Source organism: Triturus cristatus, chromosome 10 (assembly GCF_964204655.1).
Source record: "Triturus cristatus chromosome 10, aTriCri1.1, whole genome shotgun sequence".
Classification (NCBI taxonomy): Eukaryota; Metazoa; Chordata; class Amphibia; order Caudata; family Salamandridae; genus Triturus; species Triturus cristatus.
Genome location: NC_140593.1, coordinates 846132072 through 846147371, shown reverse-complemented (window position 1 = coordinate 846147371; position 15300 = coordinate 846132072). Strand labels below are relative to the sequence as shown.

The following is a 15300-nucleotide window of genomic DNA, read 5'->3' as shown; positions in this document are numbered from 1 at the left end:
CTTGCAATTAGACGTATTAAAAATGTACTTATGCAGGCATCGACAGACAAATATCTGATGCCTAAATGCCAGCAAGTACAGCTTGGGAAAGCATCACCTGGGACACACACAGACTAAGCATGAAGGCAGAAAAAGCATGGATATCCGTTTTTCTTCTGAGGTTCATAATAATTTGTGCAACAATGCGCCGAGTGTAATGAGAAATTGTCAGGCATTGTCAGTTTTGAGTAGGATTCGTATGCTTACCTCTAAAAAAGGGCTCGTCCGGGATTTGAACCCGGGACCTCTCGCACCCTAAGCGAGAATCATACCCCTAGACCAACGAGCCGAGGCACACAAGAGTCGCCTTTTGCACCGGCTCCGGGGGTTATTGGCAGCGAGTTGGTGAATGATTCACCCAAAGCAAGCAACTGCACATGCTGCTCTCTTCTGCAATATGGTTGCTGTCTTTTCCATGGCCGTCATCGAACAAGAAATGAAAATACCTCCATCCTTCAGACATTTTGTTTGCTCTAGGTGTATGCTCTCGGTGAGGACAATAAAACAATTTCTGCTCTCATGCCTTGCTTTCATCAAGTAGGCCCACCCTTCAGTACAAAAGGACGTGCAAACGAATGGCGCAAACTATCGTCACTTCTCTTTTTGAGCTGTCACTGATGCCCCTGGAGCACAGTACGTCACGCTGGTGAGGGATAGACAGCTTCCATTATCTCAGCTTTCCTATAAGTTGAGAGAGTAAATGCAAACAATAAGCTGCTGTTTCTGCCCGGTCTCGAACCAGGGACCTTTCGCGTGTAAAGCGAACGTGATAACCACTACACCACAGAAACAGATACTTTTGCCGCAATCTTCTTGGCATGTAGTGGGCTGGAAAGCACAGACCAAGGGCCAATGTCCATGAAGCTCAACGTTGGACCCTCCTTACCCGATCTCTTTCTTTGGAAGAAAGCAACGAGGACCACTTTTATTCCAAAAGGCGATTTTAAAACCATACCTGAAATCACGCTAGAAAAACACTTTGAATTTAATGTTCCTACACTGATGGTCCACCCCAGAAAAGCAGTTGCAAAGAAGTCCGGCACTGAAATTCTATACGCCAAAACTGGGAAACAGCGTGCAGGGAAAGGAACTTTTTCACCATACACGGCGTCTTATAGCATTGAAAAGAAGAAATGGTCCTACATAATAAGCAGCCTAAAAATAATTCCACAACATGGGCTCGTCCGGGATTTGAACCCGGGACCTCTCGCACCCGAAGTGAGAATCATACCCCTAGACCAACGAGCCTGATTCCCCTGTCAGCAATTTGAACAATTTCTGATGCGTCTTTCAGAAACAAAGCAGTGCTATTTGGCTGCTCTCTCTCTATGTGAGCCACACAAAGTCATGTTTTCTCTCAAGGTGTTGTTTTTTTCACTCTTGCAAGGAAGGGATCAGCCGATATCCTAGCTGCCAGTGAGCAGAAAAAAGGCACTGATGAGAACTGCAGGCACTTTCTGGCACTTGTACTTCTCTGCAAGTCCTGGACCCTTGCCCCATTAACTTCCACCCCAGAAGCAAGGGAGGGCCTGCCAATTCTTGCTCCTAAGAAAGAGGTGTTTGATTCTTGGATTCAAACACGCTCACTCAGCACTCAATGAGGCTCGATCAGGCGAGATTTATATGAGTGGCTCGCAGGACTGAAACACTCACCTGGGAGACCCAGGGTGGCTGAATTCCCAGAATGGCCATTGTTGGGCAAGTCACCTCCTTTCCTCCTGCCTCAATCTAGAATTGGCTGCAAATCACAAGATAGCGTTCAATGTCCGTGTGTACTGCCTACTCCCAGCTACCTCTCTGTCTTCCTTATGTAAATTAAAATTCGCAAGGGGGGACCAATGACAATCTGCTCCTCCCACATAACCAGGAAGCCCTGTTGAACATGTCTGCCTGTGTTGTTGCAGGGACAGTGCCTTCTCCGCCCAAAAGGTGGCAGGAGAGCCTCACAACAAAGATGGGATCAACTGCTTAATGAGAAACCAGCACAGCAGTTAGTGTGATGGAGTGCAAATTTAACGGAAGGTGTGCCTGAGGTGTCCCTTCCAGGAATACATGGAATTGTGATTGAGGGCCCAGCCTGATCGTTGGTGGATTTCTCGTCATATGTTACAGGTCCGTGCAAAGATTGTGGTGTGTGGGGAATGCACTGCAAAAAAACAGGACGATTTAAGGGTGTAAAAGAGTCCTGTCAGAAGTGGGATTTGAACCCACGCCTCCATGAGGAGACCAGAAGTCTCAGTTGCACTGAAGATCAAGCTCTCTTGAGTCTGGCGCCTTAGACCACTCGGCCATCCTGACAGCCCTGGCTATGTACAGGTCTGACTCTTCTGTCTGTACTTGCCAATGTTTGCACTTACAGCGTTCGCAGCAATGTCACAGGTGTAAAGGCCCCACAATACAACATGGCATGATAAAAAAAAAAGCTAGGCACAAGAGCGACCACTGATGGATGCGGATTACTTTGTTTCGTCTTGGAAAAGTAAAGGAAGTTTCCCACGGCTCGCTGGGTTCATGGACCGCCTCTTCTTAAGCTTGCATTGAGATAATAAGGTTTTAGAGGGTGCACATAAAAGCAGCTCATGCACAGTGTTTCTGCCCGGTCTCGAACCGGGGACCTTTCACGTGTTAGGCGAACATGATGACCACTACACTACAGAAATTAACTTGCTGTGTTTTACTGTTAGAGCAAGGTTCCTCTCAAGGATTCTCTCTACTTCTATTCTGCTGTATCAGCAGCCACTCAGAAAGCGAGGAGCAAGTGTGAAAACTGCAGAGATATCAGCCAACATGCTTGCAATTAGACGTATTAAAAATTTACTTATGCAGGCATCGACAGACAAATATCTGATGCCTAAATGCCAGCAAGTACAGCTTGGGAAAGCATCACCTGGGACACACACAGACTAAGCATGAAGGCAGAAAAAGCATGGATATCCGTTTTTCTTCTGAGGTTCAAAATAATTTGTGCAACAATGCGCCGAGTGTAATGAGAAATAGTCAGGCATTGTCAGTTTTGAGTAGGATTCGTATGTTTACCTCTAAAAAAGGGCTCGTCCGGGATTTGAACCCGGGACCTCTCGCACCCTAAGCGAGAATCATACCCCTAGACCAACGAGCCGAGGCACACAAGAGTCACCTTTTGCACCGGCTCCGGGGGTTATTGGCAGCGAGTTGGTGAATGATTCACCCAAAGCAAGCAACTGCACATGCTGCTCTCTTCTGCAATATGGTTGCTGTCTTTTCCATGGCCGTCATCGAACAAGAAATGAAAATACCTCCATCCTTCAGACATTTTGTCTGCTCTAGGTGTAAGCTCTCGGTGAGGACAATAAAACAATTTCTGCTCTCATGCCTTGCTTTCATCAAGTAGGCCCACCCTTCAGTACAAAAGGACGTGCAAACGAATGGCGCAAACTATCGTCACTTCTCTTTTTGAGCTGTCACTGAAGCCCCTGGAGCACAGTACGTCACGCTGGTGAGGGATAGACAGCTTCCATTATCTCAGCTTTCCTATAAGTTGAGAGAGTAAATGCAAGCAATAAGCTGCTGTTTTTGCCCGGTCTCGAACCAGGGACCTTTCGCGTGTAAAGCGAACGTGATAACCACTACACCACAGAAACAGATACTCTTGCAGCAATCTTCTTGGCATGTAGTGGGCTGGAAAGCACAGACCAAGGGACAATGTCCATGAAGCTCAACGTTGGACCCTCCTTACCCGATCTCTTTCTTTGGAAGAAAGGAACGAGGACCACTTTTATTCCAAAAGGCGATTTTAAAACCAAACCTGAAATCACGCTAGAAAAACACTTTGAATTTAATGTTCCTACACTGATGGTCCACCCCAGAAAAGCAGTTGCAAAGAAGTCCGGCACTGAAATTCTATACGCCAAAACTGGGAAACAGCGTGCAGGGAAAGGAACTTTCTCACCATACACGGCGTCTTATAGCATTGAAAAGAAGAAATGGTCCTATATAATAAGCAGCCTAAAAATAATTCCACAACATGGGCTCGTCCGGGATTTGAACCCGGGACCTCTCGCACCCGAAGCGAGAATCATACCCCTAGACCAACGAGCCTGATTCCCCTGTCAGCAATTTGAACAATTTCTGATGCGTCTTTCAGAAACAAAGCAGTGCTATTTGGCTGCTCTCTCTCTATTTGAGCCACACAAAGTCATGTTTTCTCTCAAGGTGTTGTTTTTTTCACTCTTGCAAGGAAGGGATCAGCCGATATCCTAGCTGCCAGTGAGCAGAAAAAAGGCACTGATGAGAACTGCAGGCACTTTCTGGCACTTGTACTTCTCTGCAAGTCCTGGACCCTTGCCCCATTAACTTCCACCCCAGAAGCAAGGGAGGGCCTGCCAATTCTTGCTCCTAAGAAAGAGGTGTTTGATTCTTGGATTCAAACACGCTCACTCAGCACTCAATGAGGCTCGATCAGGCGAGATTTATATGAGTGGCTCGCAGGACTGAAACACTCACCTGGGAGACCCAGGGTGGCTGAATTCCCAGAATGGCCATTGTTGGGCAAGTCACCTCCTTTCCTCCTGCCTCAATCTAGAATTGGCTGCAAATCACAAGATAGCGTTCAATGTCCGTGTGTACTGCCTACTCCCAGCTACCTCTCTGTCTTCCTTATGTAAATTAAAATTCGCAAGGGGGGACCAATGACAATCTGCTCCTCCCACATAACCAGGAAGCCCTGTTGAACATGTCTGCCTGTGTTGTTGCAGGGACAGTGCCTTCTCCGCCCAAAAGGTGGCAGGAGAGCCTCACAACAAAGATGGGATCAACTGCTTAATGAGAAACCAGCACAGCAGTTAGTGTGATGGAGTGCAAATTTAACGGAAGGTGTGCCTGAGGTGTCCCTTCCAGGAATACATGGAATTGTGATTGAGGGCCCAGCCTGATCGTTGGTGGATTTCTCGTCATATGTTACAGGTCCGTGCAAAGATTGTGGTGTGTGGGGAATGCACTGCAAAAAAACAGGACGATTTAAGGGTGTAAAAGAGACCTGTCAGAAGTGGGATTTGAACCCACGCCTCCATGAGGAGACCAGAAGTCTCAGTTGCACTGAAGATCAAGCTCTCTTGAGTCTGGCGCCTTAGACCACTCGGCCATCCTGACAGCCCTGGCTATGTACAGGTCTGACTCTTCTGTCTGCACTTGCCAATGTTTGCACTTACAGCGTTCGCAGCAATGTCACAGGTGTAAAGGCCCCACAATACAACATGGCATGATAAAAAAAAAAGCTAGGCACAAGAGCGACCACTGATGGATGCGGATTACTTTGTTTCGTCTTGGAAAAGTAAAGGAAGTTTCCCACGGCTCGCTGGGTTCATGGACCGCCTCTTCTTAAGCTTGCATTGAGATAATAAGGTTTTAGAGGGTGCACATAAAAGCAGCTCATGCACAGTGTTTCTGCCCGGTCTCGAACCGGGGACCTTTCACGTGTTAGGCGAACATGATGACCACTACACTACAGAAATTAACTTGCTGTGTTTTACTGTTAGAGCAAGGTTCCTCTCAAGGATTCTCTCTACTTCTATTCTGCTGTATCAGCAGCCACTCAGAAAGCGAGGAGCAAGTGTGAAAACTGCAGAGATATCAGCCAACATGCTTGCAATTAGACGTATTAAAAATTTACTTATGCAGGCATCGACAGACAAATATCTGATGCCTAAATGCCAGCAAGTACAGCTTGGGAAAGCATCACCTGGGACACACACAGACTAAGCATGAAGGCAGAAAAAGCATGGATATCCGTTTTTCTTCTGAGGTTCAAAATAATTTGTGCAACAATGCGCCGAGTGTAATGAGAAATAGTCAGGCATTGTCAGTTTTGAGTAGGATTCGTATGTTTACCTCTAAAAAAGGGCTCGTCCGGGATTTGAACCCGGGACCTCTCGCACCCTAAGCGAGAATCATACCCCTAGACCAACGAGCCGAGGCACACAAGAGTCACCTTTTGCACCGGCTCCGGGGGTTATTGGCAGCGAGTTGGTGAATGATTCACCCAAAGCAAGCAACTGCACATGCTGCTCTCTTCTGCAATATGGTTGCTGTCTTTTCAATGGCCGTCATCGAACAAGAAATGAAAATACCTCCATCCTTCAGACATTTTGCCTGCTCTAGGTGTAAGCTCTCGGTGAGGACAATAAAACAATTTCTGCTCTCATGCCTTGCTTTCATCAAGTAGGCCCACCCTTCAGTACAAAAGGACGTGCAAACGAATGGCGCAAACTATCGTCACTTCTCTTTTTGAGCTGTCACTGAAGCCCCTGGAGCACAGTACGTCACGCTGGTGAGGGATAGACAGCTTCCATTATCTCAGCTTTCCTATAAGTTGAGAGAGTAAATGCAAGCAATAAGCTGCTGTTTTTGCCCGGTCTCGAACCAGGGACCTTTCGCGTGTAAAGCGAACGTGATAACCACTACACCACAGAAACAGATACTCTTGCAGCAATCTTCTTGGCATGTAGTGGGCTGGAAAGCACAGACCAAGGGACAATGTCCATGAAGCTCAACGTTGGACCCTCCTTACCCGATCTCTTTCTTTGGAAGAAAGGAACGAGGACCACTTTTATTCCAAAAGGCGATTTTAAAACCAAACCTGAAATCACGCTAGAAAAACACTTTGAATTTAATGTTCCTACACTGATGGTCCACCCCAGAAAAGCAGTTGCAAAGAAGTCCGGCACTGAAATTCTATACGCCAAAACTGGGAAACAGCGTGCAGGGAAAGGAACTTTCTCACCATACACGGCGTCTTATAGCATTGAAAAGAAGAAATGGTCCTATATAATAAGCAGCCTAAAAATAATTCCACAACATGGGCTCGTCCGGGATTTGAACCCGGGACCTCTCGCACCCGAAGCGAGAATCATACCCCTAGACCAACGAGCCTGATTCCCCTGTCAGCAATTTGAACAATTTCTGATGCGTCTTTCAGAAACAAAGCAGTGCTATTTGGCTGCTCTCTCTCTATGTGAGCCACACAAAGTCATGTTTTCTCTCAAGGTGTTGTTTTTTTCACTCTTGCAAGGAAGGGATCAGCCGATATCCTAGCTGCCAGTGAGCAGAAAAAAGGCACTGATGAGAACTGCAGGCACTTTCTGGCACTTGTACTTCTCTGCAAGTCCTGGACCCTTGCCCCATAAACTTCCACCCCAGAAGCAAGGGAGGGCCTGCCAATTCTTGCTCCTAAGAAAGAGGTGTTTGATTCTTGGATTCAAACACGCTCACTCAGCGCTCGATCAGGCTCGATCAGGCGAGATTTATAAGAGTGGCTCGCAGGACTGAAACACTCACCTGGGAGACCCAGGGTGGCTGAATTCCCAGAATGGCCATTGTTGGGCAAGTCACCTCCTTTCCTCCTGCCTCAATCTAGAATTGGCTGCAAATCACAAGATAGAGTTCAATGTCCGTGTGTACTGCCTACTCCCAGCTACCTCTCTGTCTTCCTTATGTAAATTAAAATTCGCAAGGGGGGACCAATGACAATCTGCTCCTCCCACATAACCAGGAAGCCCTGTTGAACATGTCTGCCTGTGTTGTTGCAGGGACAGTGCCTTCTCCGCCCAAAAGGTGGCAGGAGAGCCTCACAACAAAGATGGGATCAACTGCTTAATGAGAAACCAGCACAGCAGTTAGTGTGATGGAGTGCAAATTTAACGGAAGGTGTGCCTGAGGTGTCCCTTCCAGGAATACATGGAATTGTGATTGAGGGCCCAGCCTGATCGTTGGTGGATTTCTCGTCATATGTTACAGGTCCGTGCAAAGATTGTGGTGTGTGGGGAATGCACTGCAAAAAACAGGACGATTTATGGGTGTAAAAGAGACCTGTCAGAAGTGGGATTTGAACCCACGCCTCCATGAGGAGACCAGAAGTCTCAGTTGCACTGAAGATCAAGCTCTCTTGAGTCTGGCGCCTTAGACCACTCGGCCATCCTGACAGCCCTGGCTATGTACAGGTCTGACTCTTCTGTCTGCACTTGCCAATGTTTGCACTTACAGCGTTCGCAGCAATGTCACAGGTGTAAAGGCCCCACAATACAACATGGCATGATAAAAAAAAAAAGCTAGGCACAAGAGCGACCACTGATGGATGCGGATTACTTTGTTTCGTCTTGGAAAAGTAAAGGAAGTTTCCCACGGCTCGCTGGGTTCATGGACCGCCTCTTCTTAAGCTTGCATTGAGATAATAAGGTTTTAGAGGGTGCACATAAAAGCAGCTCATGCACAGTGTTTCTGCCCGGTCTCGAACCGGGGACCTTTCGCGTGTTAGGCGAACGTGATGACCACTACACTACAGAAATTAACTTGCTGTGTTTTACTGTTAGAGCAAGGTTCCTCTCAAGGATTCTCTCTACTTCTATTCTGCTGTATCAGCAGCCACTCAGAAAGCGAGGAGCAAGTGTGAAAACTGCAGAGATATCAGCCAACATGCTTGCAATTAGACGTATTAAAAATTTACTTATGCAGGCATCGACAGACAAATATCTGATGCCTAAATGCCAGCAAGTACAGCTTGGGAAAGCATCACCTGGGACACACACAGACTAAGCATGAAGGCAGAAAAAGCATGGATATCCGTTTTTCTTCTGAGGTTCAAAATAATTTGTGCAACAATGCGCCGAATGTAATGAGAAATAGTCAGGCATTGTCAGTTTTGAGTAGGATTCGTATGTTTACCTCTAAAAAAGGGCTCGTCCGAGATTTGAACCCGGGACCTCTCACAACCTAAGCGAGAATCATACCCCTAGACCAACGAGCCGAGGCACACAAGAGTCACCTTTTGCACCGGCTCCGGGGGTTATTGGCAGCGAGTTGGTGAATGATTCACCCAAAGCAAGCAACTGCACATGTTGCTCTCTTCTGCAATATGGTTGCTGTCTTTTCCATGGCCGTCATCGAACAAGAAATGAAAATACCTCCATCCTTCAGACATTTTGTCTGCTCTAGGTGTAAGCTCTCGGTGAGGACAATAAAACAATTTCTGCTCTCATGCCTTGCTTTCATCAAGTAGGCCCACCCTTCAGTACAAAAGGACGTGCAAACGAATGGCGCAAACTATCGTCACTTCTCTTTTTGAGCTGTCACTGAAGCCCCTGGAGCACAGTACGTCACGCTGGTGAGGGATAGACAGCTTCCATTATCTCAGCTTTCCTATAAGTTGAGAGAGTAAATGCAAGCAATAAGCTGCTGTTTTTGCCCGGTCTCGAACCAGGGACCTTTCGCGTGTAAAGCGAACGTGATAACCACTACACCACAGAAACAGATACTCTTGCAGGAATCTTCTTGGCATGTAGTGGGCTGGAAAGCACAGACCAAGGGCCAATGTCCATGAAGCTCAACGTTGGACCCTCCTTACCCGATCTCTTTCTTTGGAAGAAAGGAACGAGGACCACTTTTATTCCAAAAGGCGATTTTAAAACCAAACCTGAAATCACGCTAGAAAAACACTTTGAATTTAATGTTCCTACACTGATGGTCCACCCCAGAAAAGCAGTTGCAAAGAAGTCCGGCACTGAAATTCTATACGCCAAAACTGGGAAACAGCGTGCAGGGAAAGGAACTTTCTCACCATACACGGCGTCTTATAGCATTGAAAAGAAGAAATGGTCCTATATAATAAGCAGCCTAAAAATAATTCCACAATATGGGCTCGTCCGGGATTTGAACCCGGGACCTCTCGCACCCGAAGTGAGAATCATACCCCTAGACCAACGAGCCTGATTCCCCTGTCAGCAATTTGAACAATTTCTGATGCGTCTTTCAGAAACAAAGCAGTGCTATTTGGCTGCTCTCTCTCTATGTGAGCCACACAAAGTCATGTTTTCTCTCAAGGTGTTGTTTTTTTCACTCTTGCAAGGAAGGGATCAGCCGATATCCTAGCTGCCAGTGAGCAGAAAAAAGGCACTGATGAGAACTGCAGGCACTTTCTGGCACTTGTACTTCTCTGCAAGTCCTGGACCCTTGCCCCATTAACTTCCACCCCAGAAGCAAGGGAGGGCCTGCCAATTCTTGCTCCTAAGAAAGAGGTGTTTGATTCTTGGATTCAAACACGCTCACTCAGCACTCAATGAGGCTCGATCAGGCGAGATTTATATGAGTGGCTCGCAGGACTGAAACACTCACCTGGGAGACCCAGGGTGGCTGAATTCCCAGAATGGCCATTGTTGGGCAAGTCACCTCCTTTCCTCCTGCCGCAATCTAGAATTGGCTGCAAATCACAAGATAGCGTTCAATGTCCGTGTGTACTGCCTACTCCCAGCTACCTCTCTGTCTTCCTTATGTAAATTAAAATTCGCAAGGGGGGACCAATGACAATCTGCTCCTCCCACATAACCAGGAAGCCCTGTTGAACATGTCTGCCTGTGTTGTTGCAGGGACAGTGCCTTCTCCGCCCAAAAGGTGGCAGGAGAGCCTCACAACAAAGATGGGATCAACTGCTTAATGAGAAACCAGCACAGCAGTTAGTGTGATGGAGTGCAAATTTAACGGAAGGTGTGCCTGAGGTGTCCCTTCCAGGAATACATGGAATTGTGATTGAGGGCCCAGCCTGATCGTTGGTGGATTTCTCGTCATATGTTACAGGTCCGTGCAAAGATTGTGGTGTGTGGGGAATGCACTGCAAAAAAACAGGACGATTTAAGGGTGTAAAAGAGACCTGTCAGAAGTGGGATTTGAACCCACGCCTCCATGAGGAGACCAGAAGTCTCAGTTGCACTGAAGATCAAGCTCTCTTGAGTCTGGCGCCTTAGACCACTCGGCCATCCTGACAGCCCTGGCTATGTACAGGTCTGACTCTTCTGTCTGCACTTGCCAATGTTTGCACTTACAGCGTTCGCAGCAATGTCACAGGTGTAAAGGCCCCACAATACAACATGGCATGATAAAAAAAAAGCTAGGCACAAGAGCGACCACTGATGGATGCGGATTACTTTGTTTCGTCTTGGAAAAGTAAAGGAAGTTTCCCACGGCTCGCTGGGTTCATGGACCGCCTCTTCTTAAGCTTGCATTGAGATAATAAGGTTTTAGAGGGTGCACATAAAAGCAGCTCATGCACAGTGTTTCTGCCCGGTCTCGAACCGGGGACCTTTCGCGTGTTAGGCGAACGTGATGACCACTACACTACAGAAATTAACTTGCTGTGTTTTACTGTTAGAGCAAGGTTCCTCTCAAGGATTCTCTCTACTTCTATTCCGCTGTATCAGCAGCCACTCAGAAAGCGAGGAGCAAGTGTGAAAACTGCAGAGATATCAGCCAACATGCTTGCAATTAGACGTATTAAAAATTTACTTATGCAGGCATCGACAGACAAATATCTGATGCCTAAATGCCAACAAGTACAGCTTGGGAAAGCATCACCTGGGACACACACAGACTAAGCATGAAGGCAGAAAAAGCATGGATATCCGTTTTTCTTCTGAGGTTCAAAATAATTTGTGCAACAATGCGCCGAGTGTAATGAGAAATAGTCAGGCATTGTCAGTTTTGAGTAGGATTCGTATGTTTACCTCTAAAAAAGGGCTCGTCCGGGATTTGAACCCGGGACCTCTCGCACCCTAAGCGAGAATCATACCCCTAGACCAACGAGCCGAGGCACACAAGAGTCACCTTTTGCACCGGCTCCGGGGGTTATTGGCAGCGAGTTGGTGAATGATTCACCCAATGCAAGCAACTGCACATGCTGCTCTCTTCTGCAATATGGTTGCTGTCTTTTCCATGGCCGTCATCGAACAAGAAATGAAAATACCTCCATCCTTCAGACATTTTGTCTGCTCTAGGTGTAAGCTCTCGGTGAGGACAATAAAACAATTTCTGCTCTCATGCCTTGCTTTCATCAAGTAGGCCCACCCTTCAGTACAAAAGGACGTGCAAACGAATGGCGCAAACTATCGTCACTTCTCTTTTTGAGCTGTCACTGAAGCCCCTGGAGCACAGTACGTCACGCTGGTGAGGGATAGACAGCTTCCATTATCTCAGCTTTCCTATAAGTTGAGAGAGTAAATGCAAGCAATAAGCTGCTGTTTTTGCCCGGTCTCGAACCAGGGACCTTTCGCGTGTAAAGCGAACGTGATAACCACTACACCACAGAAACAGATACTCTTGCAGGAATCTTCTTGGCATGTAGTGGGCTGGAAAGCACAGACCAAGGGCCAATGTCCATGAAGCTCAACGTTGGACCCTCCTTACCCGATCTCTTTCTTTGGAAGAAAGGAACGAGGACCACTTTTATTCCAAAAGGCGATTTTAAAACCAAACCTGAAATCACGCTAGAAAAACACTTTGAATTTAATGTTCCTACACTGATGGTCCACCCCAGAAAAGCAGTTGCAAAGAAGTCCGGCACTGAAATTCTATACGCCAAAACTGGGAAACAGCGTGCAGGGAAAGGAACTTTCTCACCATACACGGCGTCTTATAGCATTGAAAAGAAGAAATGGTCCTATATAATAAGCAGCCTAAAAATAATTCCACAACATGGGCTCGTCCGGGATTTGAACCCGGGACCTCTCGCACCCGAAGCGAGAATCATACCCCTAGACCAACGAGCCTGATTCCCCTGTCAGCAATTTGAACAATTTCTGATGCGTCTTTCAGAAACAAAGCAGTGCTATTTGGCTGCTCTCTCTCTATGTGAGCCACACAAAGTCATGTTTTCTCTCAAGGTGTTGTTTTTTTCACTCTTGCAAGGAAGGGATCAGCCGATATCCTAGCTGCCAGTGAGCAGAAAAAAGGCACTGATGAGAACTGCAGGCACTTTCTGGCACTTGTACTTCTCTGCAAGTCCTGGACCCTTGCCCCATAAACTTCCACCCCAGAAGCAAGGGAGGGCCTGCCAATTCTTGCTCCTAAGAAAGAGGTGTTTGATTCTTGGATTCAAACACGCTCACTCAGCGCTCGATCAGGCTCGATCAGGCTCGATTTATATGAGTGGCTCGCAGGACTGAAACACTCACCTGGGAGACCCAGGGTGGCTGAATTCCCAGAATGGCCATTGTTGGGCAAGTCACCTCCTTTCCTCCTGCCTCAATCTAGAATTGGCTGCAAATCACAAGATAGAGTTCAATGTCCGTGTGTACTGCCTACTCCCAGCTACCTCTCTGTCTTCCTTATGTAAATTAAAATTCGCAAGGGGGGACCAATGACAATCTGCTCCTCCCACATAACCAGGAAGCCCTGTTGAACATGTCTGCCTGTGTTGTTGCAGGGACAGTGCCTTCTCCGCCCAAAAGGTGGCAGGAGAGCCTCACAACAAAGATGGGATCAACTGCTTAATGAGAAACCAGCACAGCAGTTAGTGTGATGGAGTGCAAATTTAACGGAAGGTGTGCCTGAGGTGTCCCTTCCAGGAAAACATGGAATTGTGATTGAGGGCCCAGCCTGATCGTTGGTGGATTTCTCGTCATATGTTACAGGTCCGTGCAAAGATTGTGGTGTGTGGGGAATGCACTGCAAAAAACAGGACGATTTATGGGTGTAAAAGAGACCTGTCAGAAGTGGGATTTGAACCGACGCCTCCATGAGGAGACCAGAAGTCTCAGTTGCACTGAAGATCAAGCTCTCTTGAGTCTGGCGCCTTAGACCACTCGGCCATCCTGACAGCCCTGGCTATGTACAGGTCTGACTCTTCTGTCTGCACTTGCCAATGTTTGCACTTACAGCGTTCGCAGCAATGTCACAGGTGTAAAGGCCCCACAATACAACATGGCATGATAAAAAAAAAAAGCTAGGCACAAGAGCGACCACTGATGGATGCGGATTACTTTGTTTTGTCTTGGAAAAGTAAAGGAAGTTTCCCACGGCTCGCTGGGTTCATGGACCGCCTCTTCTTAAGCTTGCATTGAGATAATAAGGTTTTAGAGGGTGCACATAAAAGCAGCTCATGCACAGTGTTTCTGCCCGGTCTCGAACCGGGGACCTTTCGCGTGTTAGGCGAACGTGATGACCACTACACTACAGAAATTAACTTGCTGTGTTTTACTGTTAGAGCAAGGTTCCTCTCAAGGATTCTCTCTACTTCTATTCTGCTGTATCAGCAGCCACTCAGAAAGCGAGGAGCAAGTGTGAAAACTGCAGAGATATCAGCCAACATGCTTGCAATTAGACGTATTAAAAATTTACTTATGCAGGCATCGACAGACAAATATCTGATGCCTAAATGCCAGCAAGTACAGCTTGGGAAAGCATCACCTGGGACACACACAGACTAAGCATGAAGGCAGAAAAAGCATGGATATCCGTTTTTCTTCTGAGGTTCAAAATAATTTGTGCAACAATGCGCCGAATGTAATGAGAAATAGTCAGGCATTGTCAGTTTTGAGTAGGATTCGTATGTTTACCTCTAAAAAAGGGCTCGTCCGAGATTTGAACCCGGGACCTCTCACAACCTAAGCGAGAATCATACCCCTAGACCAACGAGCCGAGGCACACAAGAGTCACCTTTTGCACCGGCTCCGGGGGTTATTGGCAGCGAGTTGGTGAATGATTCACCCAAAGCAAGCAACTGCACATGTTGCTCTCTTCTGCAATATGGTTGCTGTCTTTTCCATGGCCGTCATCGAACAAGAAATGAAAATACCTCCATCCTTCAGACATTTTGTCTGCTCTAGGTGTAAGCTCTCGGTGAGGACAATAAAACAATTTCTGCTCTCATGCCTTGCTTTCATCAAGTAGGCCCACCCTTCAGTACAAAAGGACGTGCAAACGAATGGCGCAAACTATCGTCACTTCTCTTTTTGAGCTGTCACTGAAGCCCCTGGAGCACAGTACGTCACGCTGGTGAGGGATAGACAGCTTCCATTATCTCAGCTTTCCTATAAGTTGAGAGAGTAAATGCAAGCAATAAGCTGCTGTTTTTGCCCGGTCTCGAACCAGGGACCTTTCGCGTGTAAAGCGAACGTGATAACCACTACACCACAGAAACAGATACTCTTGCAGGAATCTTCTTGGCATGTAGTGGGCTGGAAAGCACAGACCAAGGGCCAATGTCCATGAAGCTCAACGTTGGACCCTCCTTACCCGATCTCTTTCTTTGGAAGAAAGGAACGAGGACCACTTTTATTCCAAAAGGCGATTTTAAAACCAAACCTGAAATCACGCTAGAAAAACACTTTGAATTTAATGTTCCTACACTGATGGTCCACCCCAGAAAAGCAGTTGCAAAGAAGTCCGGCACTGAAATTCTATACGCCAAAACTGGGAAACAGCGTGCAGGGAAAGGAACTTTCTCACCATACACGGCGTCTTATA

General features: G+C 47.0%; 14 non-coding genes across 14 annotated transcripts; all 14 read right to left on the bottom strand.

Annotated features, from left to right (window-relative positions):
- Positions 1-256: 256 nt before the first annotated feature.
- TRNAP-AGG (transfer RNA proline (anticodon AGG)) lies at positions 257-328 on the bottom strand. Its single transcript has one exon. It is a non-coding gene; the product is annotated as a tRNA-Pro (tRNA).
- Positions 329-757: 429 nt separating this feature from the next.
- On the bottom strand, positions 758-830 carry TRNAV-UAC (transfer RNA valine (anticodon UAC)). Its single transcript has one exon. It is a non-coding gene; the product is annotated as a tRNA-Val (tRNA).
- A 385-nt stretch (positions 831-1215) lies between these two features.
- TRNAP-CGG (transfer RNA proline (anticodon CGG)) lies at positions 1216-1287 on the bottom strand. Its single transcript has one exon. It is a non-coding gene; the product is annotated as a tRNA-Pro (tRNA).
- A 938-nt stretch (positions 1288-2225) lies between these two features.
- TRNAL-CAA (transfer RNA leucine (anticodon CAA)) lies at positions 2226-2337 on the bottom strand. Its single transcript has 2 exons — positions 2300-2337; positions 2226-2271 (listed from the first exon to the last, which is right to left on the bottom strand). It is a non-coding gene; the product is annotated as a tRNA-Leu (tRNA).
- A 748-nt stretch (positions 2338-3085) lies between these two features.
- On the bottom strand, positions 3086-3157 carry TRNAP-AGG (transfer RNA proline (anticodon AGG)). Its single transcript has one exon. It is a non-coding gene; the product is annotated as a tRNA-Pro (tRNA).
- An 887-nt stretch (positions 3158-4044) lies between these two features.
- TRNAP-CGG (transfer RNA proline (anticodon CGG)) lies at positions 4045-4116 on the bottom strand. The gene has a single exon. It is a non-coding gene; the product is annotated as a tRNA-Pro (tRNA).
- A 938-nt stretch (positions 4117-5054) lies between these two features.
- On the bottom strand, positions 5055-5166 carry TRNAL-CAA (transfer RNA leucine (anticodon CAA)). The gene is made up of 2 exons: positions 5129-5166; positions 5055-5100 (listed from the first exon to the last, which is right to left on the bottom strand). It is a non-coding gene; the product is annotated as a tRNA-Leu (tRNA).
- A 748-nt stretch (positions 5167-5914) lies between these two features.
- On the bottom strand, positions 5915-5986 carry TRNAP-AGG (transfer RNA proline (anticodon AGG)). The gene has a single exon. It is a non-coding gene; the product is annotated as a tRNA-Pro (tRNA).
- An 887-nt stretch (positions 5987-6873) lies between these two features.
- TRNAP-CGG (transfer RNA proline (anticodon CGG)) lies at positions 6874-6945 on the bottom strand. Its single transcript has one exon. It is a non-coding gene; the product is annotated as a tRNA-Pro (tRNA).
- Positions 6946-7882: 937 nt separating this feature from the next.
- On the bottom strand, positions 7883-7994 carry TRNAL-CAA (transfer RNA leucine (anticodon CAA)). Its single transcript has 2 exons — positions 7957-7994; positions 7883-7928 (listed from the first exon to the last, which is right to left on the bottom strand). It is a non-coding gene; the product is annotated as a tRNA-Leu (tRNA).
- A 1708-nt stretch (positions 7995-9702) lies between these two features.
- Positions 9703-9774, bottom strand: TRNAP-CGG (transfer RNA proline (anticodon CGG)). The gene has a single exon. It is a non-coding gene; the product is annotated as a tRNA-Pro (tRNA).
- A 938-nt stretch (positions 9775-10712) lies between these two features.
- Positions 10713-10824, bottom strand: TRNAL-CAA (transfer RNA leucine (anticodon CAA)). Its single transcript has 2 exons — positions 10787-10824; positions 10713-10758 (listed from the first exon to the last, which is right to left on the bottom strand). It is a non-coding gene; the product is annotated as a tRNA-Leu (tRNA).
- Positions 10825-11571: 747 nt separating this feature from the next.
- TRNAP-AGG (transfer RNA proline (anticodon AGG)) lies at positions 11572-11643 on the bottom strand. Its single transcript has one exon. It is a non-coding gene; the product is annotated as a tRNA-Pro (tRNA).
- An 887-nt stretch (positions 11644-12530) lies between these two features.
- Positions 12531-12602, bottom strand: TRNAP-CGG (transfer RNA proline (anticodon CGG)). Its single transcript has one exon. It is a non-coding gene; the product is annotated as a tRNA-Pro (tRNA).
- Between the last annotated feature and the right edge of the window lie 2698 nt (positions 12603-15300).